Here is a 7,017-nt window from a genome sequence, read left to right as displayed (position 1 = left end):
TAGTATATTATCAAGCAAGCGAGAATTTTAAAATATCAGTTATCAACTGTGTTATTATCTGGCTTTTTTATTTCTTCTTCTTCTTCTTCTTCTTCTTCTTCTTCTTCTTCTTCTTCTTATTATTATTATTATTATTATTATTATTATTTTTTTTTTTTTTTTTGAAAAAGAGTTTAGCTCTTGTTGCCCAGGATGGAGTGCAATGGTGTGATCTCAGCTCACTGCAACCTCCACCTCCCGGGTTCAAGAAATTCTCATGCCTCAGCCTTCTGAGTAGCTGGGATTACAGACACCCACTACCATGACCCGCTAATTTTTTGTATTTTCAGTAGAGATGGGGTTTCACCATGTCATCCAGGCTGGTCTCGAACTCCTGACCTTAGGTGATTCACCCACCTTGGCCTCTCAAAGTGCTGGGATTACAGGTGTGAGCCACCATGCCTGGCCAATTTTTTTTTTTTTCCTTTTTTTGAGACAGAGTCTCGCTCTATCACCCAAGCTGGAGTGCAGTGGCACAATCTCAGCTCACTGCAACCCCCCCCTCCCGAATTCTAGTGATTCTCTGGCCTCAGCCCCCTAAATAGCTGGGATTACAGGCACGTGCCACCATGTCCAGCTAATTTTTGTATTTTTAGTAGAGATGGGGTTTCACCATGTTGGCCAGGCTGGTCTTGAACCCCTCTCGTCAAGTGATCAGTCTGCCTTGGCCTCTCAAAGTGCTGGGATTACAGGTTTGAGCCACTACACCTGGCCTATTGCTTAAAATATTTTTATAGTTAAGAAAAGAACACTTCGATTGAGGGGAATGGAGAGATGTTGGTAGAAAGCATCAGTTAGCATGGTTAAGTTCTAGAGGTTTATTGTAGAACATGGTGATTATAGTTCATAATAGTAATGTATACTTGAACATTGCTAAGAAATTAGATCTTAAATGTTCCATCACACACACACGCACACACAAAGATAAAAGTATGTGAGGTTATGGATGCGGAAATTAGCTTGATGTAATCATTTTAGAATGCATATATATATATATGTAAACATTATGTTGTACACTGTAAATATATATAACTTTTATTTGTCAATTGTATCTTAATAAAACAAGTGGGGAAAAAAAAGGAACAACTGACTACCTCGTGTTCAAGCTGTTTTCTAGAAACAAGGAATAAATTACCTGCCTTCTATGAAGTTTGAGTCAGTTACACCATAGTGATACTCTTTTTACAGACGACTCAATAAATCAGTAGCTCACCTGCCTGAAATAATAAACTAGTACTTCAGCTATAATGATTCTGAGCAGATTAAATTAATATTACAAAAGCCACACAAGACTGTTCGTAGAGTGATAGACATGTTTCTTCAGTCCTTACTTGATGTCTGCACACTCATGATTCATATATCATTCTAACATTTTTTCCTGATGTAGTTCCTGGGTCCAAAGTCCTCTTCACACAAAGGAGGCAACATTTTGCTTCTAATATGCTTCCTGGTTAAGATTAGGAAGAAAAAATTAAACTCCTAGTCATTGGGAGAGAACCAAAAGCTATAAAACGCTACAGTAGGTTGAAAACAGTTGTCTGGAGTCATTTCGTAACAAGGAAAAACGTCCCACTTGATTCTTTGTCTTGAAGTCATTCTTATATTAGAATTATTTTAGTTAGTCTTTTTTTGTTGTTTTTGAGACACAGTCTCCCTCTGTCACCCCGGCTGGAGTAGAATGGTGCCATCTCGGCTCACTGCAACCTCCGCCTCCCAGGTTCAAGCGATTCTCCTGCCTCAGCCTCTCGAGTAGCTGGGATTACAGGCACATGCCACCACGCCTGGCTAATTTTTGTATTTTTAGTAGAGATGGGGTTTCACCATGTTGGCCATGCTGGTCTCGAACTCCTGACCTCAAGCAATCTGCCTGCCTTGGCCTCCCAAAGTGCTGGTATTACAGGTGTGAGCCACCGTGCCTGGCCTTATATTAGAATTATTAATAACTGAAGCTCAAAAGTGGTCCTGAGTCATTTCGAAAAAAAAAAGTGTTGTTATCAATATGCCCTCTTTAAGAAGGTAGAAAATAGTGTAATATGTTTAAGAATGATTTCTGGCCAGGTGTGGTGGTTCACACCTGTAATCCCAGCACTTTGGGAGGCAGAGGCAGGTGGATCACTTGAGGTCAGGAGTTCGAGACCAGCCTGGCCAATGTGATGAAACTGTCTCTTATAAAAATACAAAAAACTAGCCGGGCGTGGTGGCACACACCTGTAATCACAGTTACTCAGGAGGCTGAGGCACGAGAATCGCTTGAACCCAGGAGGCAGAGGTTGCAGTGAGCTGAGATCGTGCCATTGCACTCCATCCTGGGTAACAGAGTGAGACTTTGTCTCAAAAACAAAATAAAACAAAACAAACAAAGAATGATTTCCACTTAAAGTTGCTCAAATATCAAAAAGGTTTGGTACTTAAAGAGGGAAAGATTGGTTATCTAAAAAATTTTGCTCTCTAGATAGATGAGATTTTATTATATCCTAATTAAAGTATTTAATTTAAAAAAATAAAGTATTGGCTGGGGTGGTGGCTCACACCTGTAATCCCGGCACTTTGGGAGGCCAAGGAAGGTGGATCACCTGAGGTTAGGAGCTCAAGACCAGCCTGGCCAACGTGGTGAAACCCTGTCTCTACTAAAAAATACAAAAATTAGCCAGGCGTGATGGCGGGTGCCTGTAGTCCCAGCTACTTGGGAGGCTGGGCAGGGAGAATTGCTTGAACCTGGGTGGCAGAAGTTGCAGTGAGCCCATATTGTGCCACTGCACTCCAGCCTGGGCGACACAGCGAGACTCTGTCTCGCAATAAATAAATAAATAAATAAATAAATAATAAAATATTTCATTTATTAAAATACCTGTGTTTATGATTGCACCTTAGTCTATTGGACTTTAGTAAGATAGAGATTTATTCCATTGGTTGACAGTAAATTATATATATATATATATATATACTTAAATGTGTGTGGTACTGTTATTTTATTAGGCAAGATGATAGCTATATTGTGTCAGAATAAAGTGCCCCCCACAGCATTAGTATACAGAACAGGGTCACTAAGATGAATGGACTTCAAATAAAGAGGCAAATAAAATGTATGGCTTTCACTTATTTATAAAAAGCCTGCAGTAAAGGAGAATCAAGAGACCATGAAAAGATGATGTACTGTTGGCAATTTTACAGGTATCTTCTTTTCCTTAGCATCATACCAATTGGCCCACTGATATTCAAATCATATTCAAATAGTCCAAAAATGTCAGTTTAGGATTGAAAACAATTCAAGGTTGGGTACATATCAGATGAAGTTTTCAGCATTATAATTAAATGAAGGCAATATTTGTCATATGGAACAAAGGAACTGCCTAGTAATAAAATTTACACCAACTTCTAAACAATGAACTTATGCATGCATGCTATTTGGTGATTCCTTGATAACATATCTAAGTGTGAAGTTAGGTGCATTAAGCTAACAAAGGAAAAAAGCTTATTTATAACGGCACTGTAGGCAGAGGTCTTTGAAAGTGCAAAGATACCATCTTCCCTTTCCAGGGAGCAATTGCTTTGCACAGATGCTCTACAAATATCAAGCACAAGGAACCTGGGTTTTAATTACGAAGTAAAATATCATTTCAAAATTGCATAATTGGTGGTTGCCTTTTGCAATGCAATGAGCATAAGGGAACCTGACATTAAATGTTTGATGTGTTGCCATGACATTTTCTAAAATTTTATTTTATGCTGCTTTTAAGCTGCAAACTATGTTAAATTTGAATTCTTTAAAGGGTGGGTTAACAGAATGATACAGTTAAAAAACCTGACTCTGATGCTGGAATGTCTATGTTCACAAATTGTACAGTTCAGATTTTAGAAAAAAAGTAAATACATAAGTAAAGACATAATGGGGTCTTTATGTTCTCCTTACAGTAGTGACATGTTTTCCTGGAGATAGAGGCCATTTAGTCAGGGAGGGATGTCTCTAGCTTTCCCTTTGAGTAAAGGGAAAAATAATAGAATGAGGAAAATACAGTGGCAGTCAGTGCCCACCACATTTGAATGTTCAGGCCGTTGAAACTGGAGAAAAATGTCACAGACACTGTGTGGTCACAGACACTGTGTGGTTACAGAGCTGCTGGAAAGAACAGTGGTAGGACTGGTGTTGCTCTAGTTTTCTCTGTTCCCGAAAATGTCTTCAACCATTATATATATACTGATTGGCCGGTATGCACTAGAGTATATACTATTTGCTCAGCAGGGTTTGACTTTAAGAAGTCATCTATTCTATCTGTAAGAGCAAAGGACAATTAGGTATTGAATATTTTTCCTCATAGTAATGTGGTGGAAGAATATAAATAAATAAATTTATTTATTTTAATTTAATTTTAATTTTGAGACAAGGTCTTTCTCTGTCACCCAGGTTGGAGTGCGGTGGCACAATCGTGTCTCACTGTAGCCTCAACCTCTGGCACTCAATTGATTCTCCTGCCTCAGCCTCCTGAGTAGTGAGACTACAGGCACCTGCCACCATGCCTGGCTAATTTTTGTACTATTTTTGTAGAGACAATGTCTTACTACATTGCCTAGGCTGGTCTCAAACTCCTGGACTCAAGTAATCTGCCTGCCTTCATCTCCCAAAGTGCTGAGATTACAGGCATGAACCAACATGTCTGGCCCTTTAAAAAAAAAAAAAAAAAATATATATATATATATATATATATATATTTAAATAGAGATGAGGTCTTACTATGTTGCTCAGACTGGTCCTGAACTTCTAGGCTTCAGTGATCCTCTAGCCTGGGCCGTCCAAGATGCTAGGATTACTGGCATAAGCCACCATGCCTGGTTGAAAATAAATGATTAATGGGAAAAATATAAAGTCTTGGGTTGTTAAACCATTTATTCTCTCTTAAGACACCTACTCACTCATACAGGAAGATGCCTTCTTGGGTGGATACAATATATTTTGAATGCTTCCCTACTTTTGACTGCTTAATGTTCATATTGAAATAAGTATTGTCAGGAAGGCTGAGAATGAAATTGAGCCCAAGGAAGTGGTTCACAGCCCTGTGCAGGTAGCATCCTCGTATTTTACTAAACGTTAGCATTTCTTACTCAGTTACATTTTGGGGTCAGTTTCTCTGCCCCACATGGACATTTTTTGTTTGTTTCAATGTCATTATTGAAATGTCATTATTGTCAAATAACAGACGTAGGACCATCTATATACACAAACAACCTGTATTTCTGGCATTTTCCTTAATTTTAGAAATATGCATAAAAGTCATTGTAAGCAGAGAAAGACCAAGACTCACTAGACTAATGAAAGAAGCTCAAGGCCGATACTCAAATTTTCCCTTCTTTCCTTTAAAATGATGATTTCATTACGAATTTAAAATATCAAATTATTTCTGTTGATATTACTGATAATATTGCTTGCATTTATGAAGCAACACATACTCAAGATATTGATGAAGAAGCACTTCTGTTAACTGCTCTATAGGAAGTTGAAAGTCTTTCTCCCACAGTTGTTCAGCTTGAGGGCTAGAACTCCAGAACTCTCTTCTATTTCAGGGGTTTTTTTTGCCTGTTGCCATGAAAAAATTTAGCTTGTCTCCAAACAAACATTCCCATTTTATATGCCCTTTTAAAATATCATGCTTTAGATACGAAAGCGCACCCAAATCAGGCCCATTATGACATGCATAGAGATTGGATTAATATGGAGGCTTCTAATTCAGCCAAAACAATTCTTCTTTTTAAAATTATGGTGCTATTTTTATTAGGTTGATCACCAGAATAATTGATTTGATTTTGTGTATAAGCTGCTTGAAGGAATGCTGCAGATGGACCATTTTGAATACCATAGGCTGGGCGCAGCATCTCATGCCTGCAATCCCAGCACTTTGAGAGGCGAAGGCCAGAGGATCACTTGAGGCCAGGAGTTTGACACCAGACTGGGCAACAGAGCAAGACCTCATCTCTACAAAAAAAAAATAAAATATATATATAGTATATATATATATATATAGAGAGAGAGAGAGAGAGAGCGCCAGGTGTGATGGCATATGCCTGTAGTCCCAACTACTTGGAATGATGAGGTGAGAGGATCACTTGAGCCAGGGAGGTTGAGGCTGCAGTGAGCCATGATCGTACCACTACATTCTGACCTGGGTGACAGAACAAGCTCCTACCTCAAATATATATATATATATATATATATACACACACACATATATATATATATCTTTGGTCTACATCTATTTTCCAAGAGTGATTACTGATTCAGTGAAAAATCTATGCTTTAAAAGATATATCAAAGACTATACTTCCCAGCATCATTGCTATGGTTCATTACTAGAAAAGTTTCTCCAACTTTGTAGAGCACTAGAAGCCAGAAGGAGGAGGTGCAGTGTTCTCTCTTTAGTGTGAAGCCAGCTTTGCTCTTCGGGAAGGAATGCAGTCTGAGCAATTCCATTTTTAATTTAAGAAGTTTTTTCTTAAAAAAAGATACAACAAAGAGAATCCGAACACCAGGTTAATAAGGCGGTGAAGATTCTGAGAGTTGTAGGAGATGTTGTAATAATCCTAGTTATATTTCTTTCTCATATAAAAATGAAGGAACAGGATTTGTTTTATCAACCCTATAGAAGATTTGTTTAATCTCCTATAGAGAGTACATATATATCTTTACAATCGGGATTAAAAATATTATTTTCAATAATTGGCAGGCTTAATTTGTACCAGAAAGCTAAATTTAGGCCTTAGATAAATATAGTAAGAATGGTGGTAAGTTGTAGTGCCTTGGTTCAAGACACTGAAACATGTAAGCAGAAAATTTCATTTTCAGAAATTAAAAAAACTAAGGAGAAAAATCAGCTTATAAAAAGACCACATCCGTTCAAATGAAGTGAAAATAACAGCTACAATAGACTTTGATGTTCACAGAATATACTTGTGGGAATTATGAACCAATTTTATTTCCTGTTGTTGATA

At 37.8% G+C, this 7,017-nt stretch overlaps 1 pseudogene; it reads left to right on the top strand.

The window, feature by feature from the left end:
- Positions 1-6,340: 6,340 nt before the first annotated feature.
- LOC116478015 (small nucleolar RNA U3) lies at positions 6,341-6,491 on the top strand (annotated as a pseudogene).
- Positions 6,492-7,017: the final 526 nt, after the last annotated feature.

Source organism: Hylobates moloch, unplaced genomic scaffold (assembly GCF_009828535.3).
Source record: "Hylobates moloch isolate HMO894 unplaced genomic scaffold, HMol_V3 SCAFFOLD_2, whole genome shotgun sequence".
Taxonomy (NCBI): domain Eukaryota; kingdom Metazoa; phylum Chordata; class Mammalia; order Primates; family Hylobatidae; genus Hylobates; species Hylobates moloch.
The sequence above is the reverse complement of the archived record's forward strand: the minus strand, read 5'-3'. Positions and strand labels throughout refer to the sequence as shown.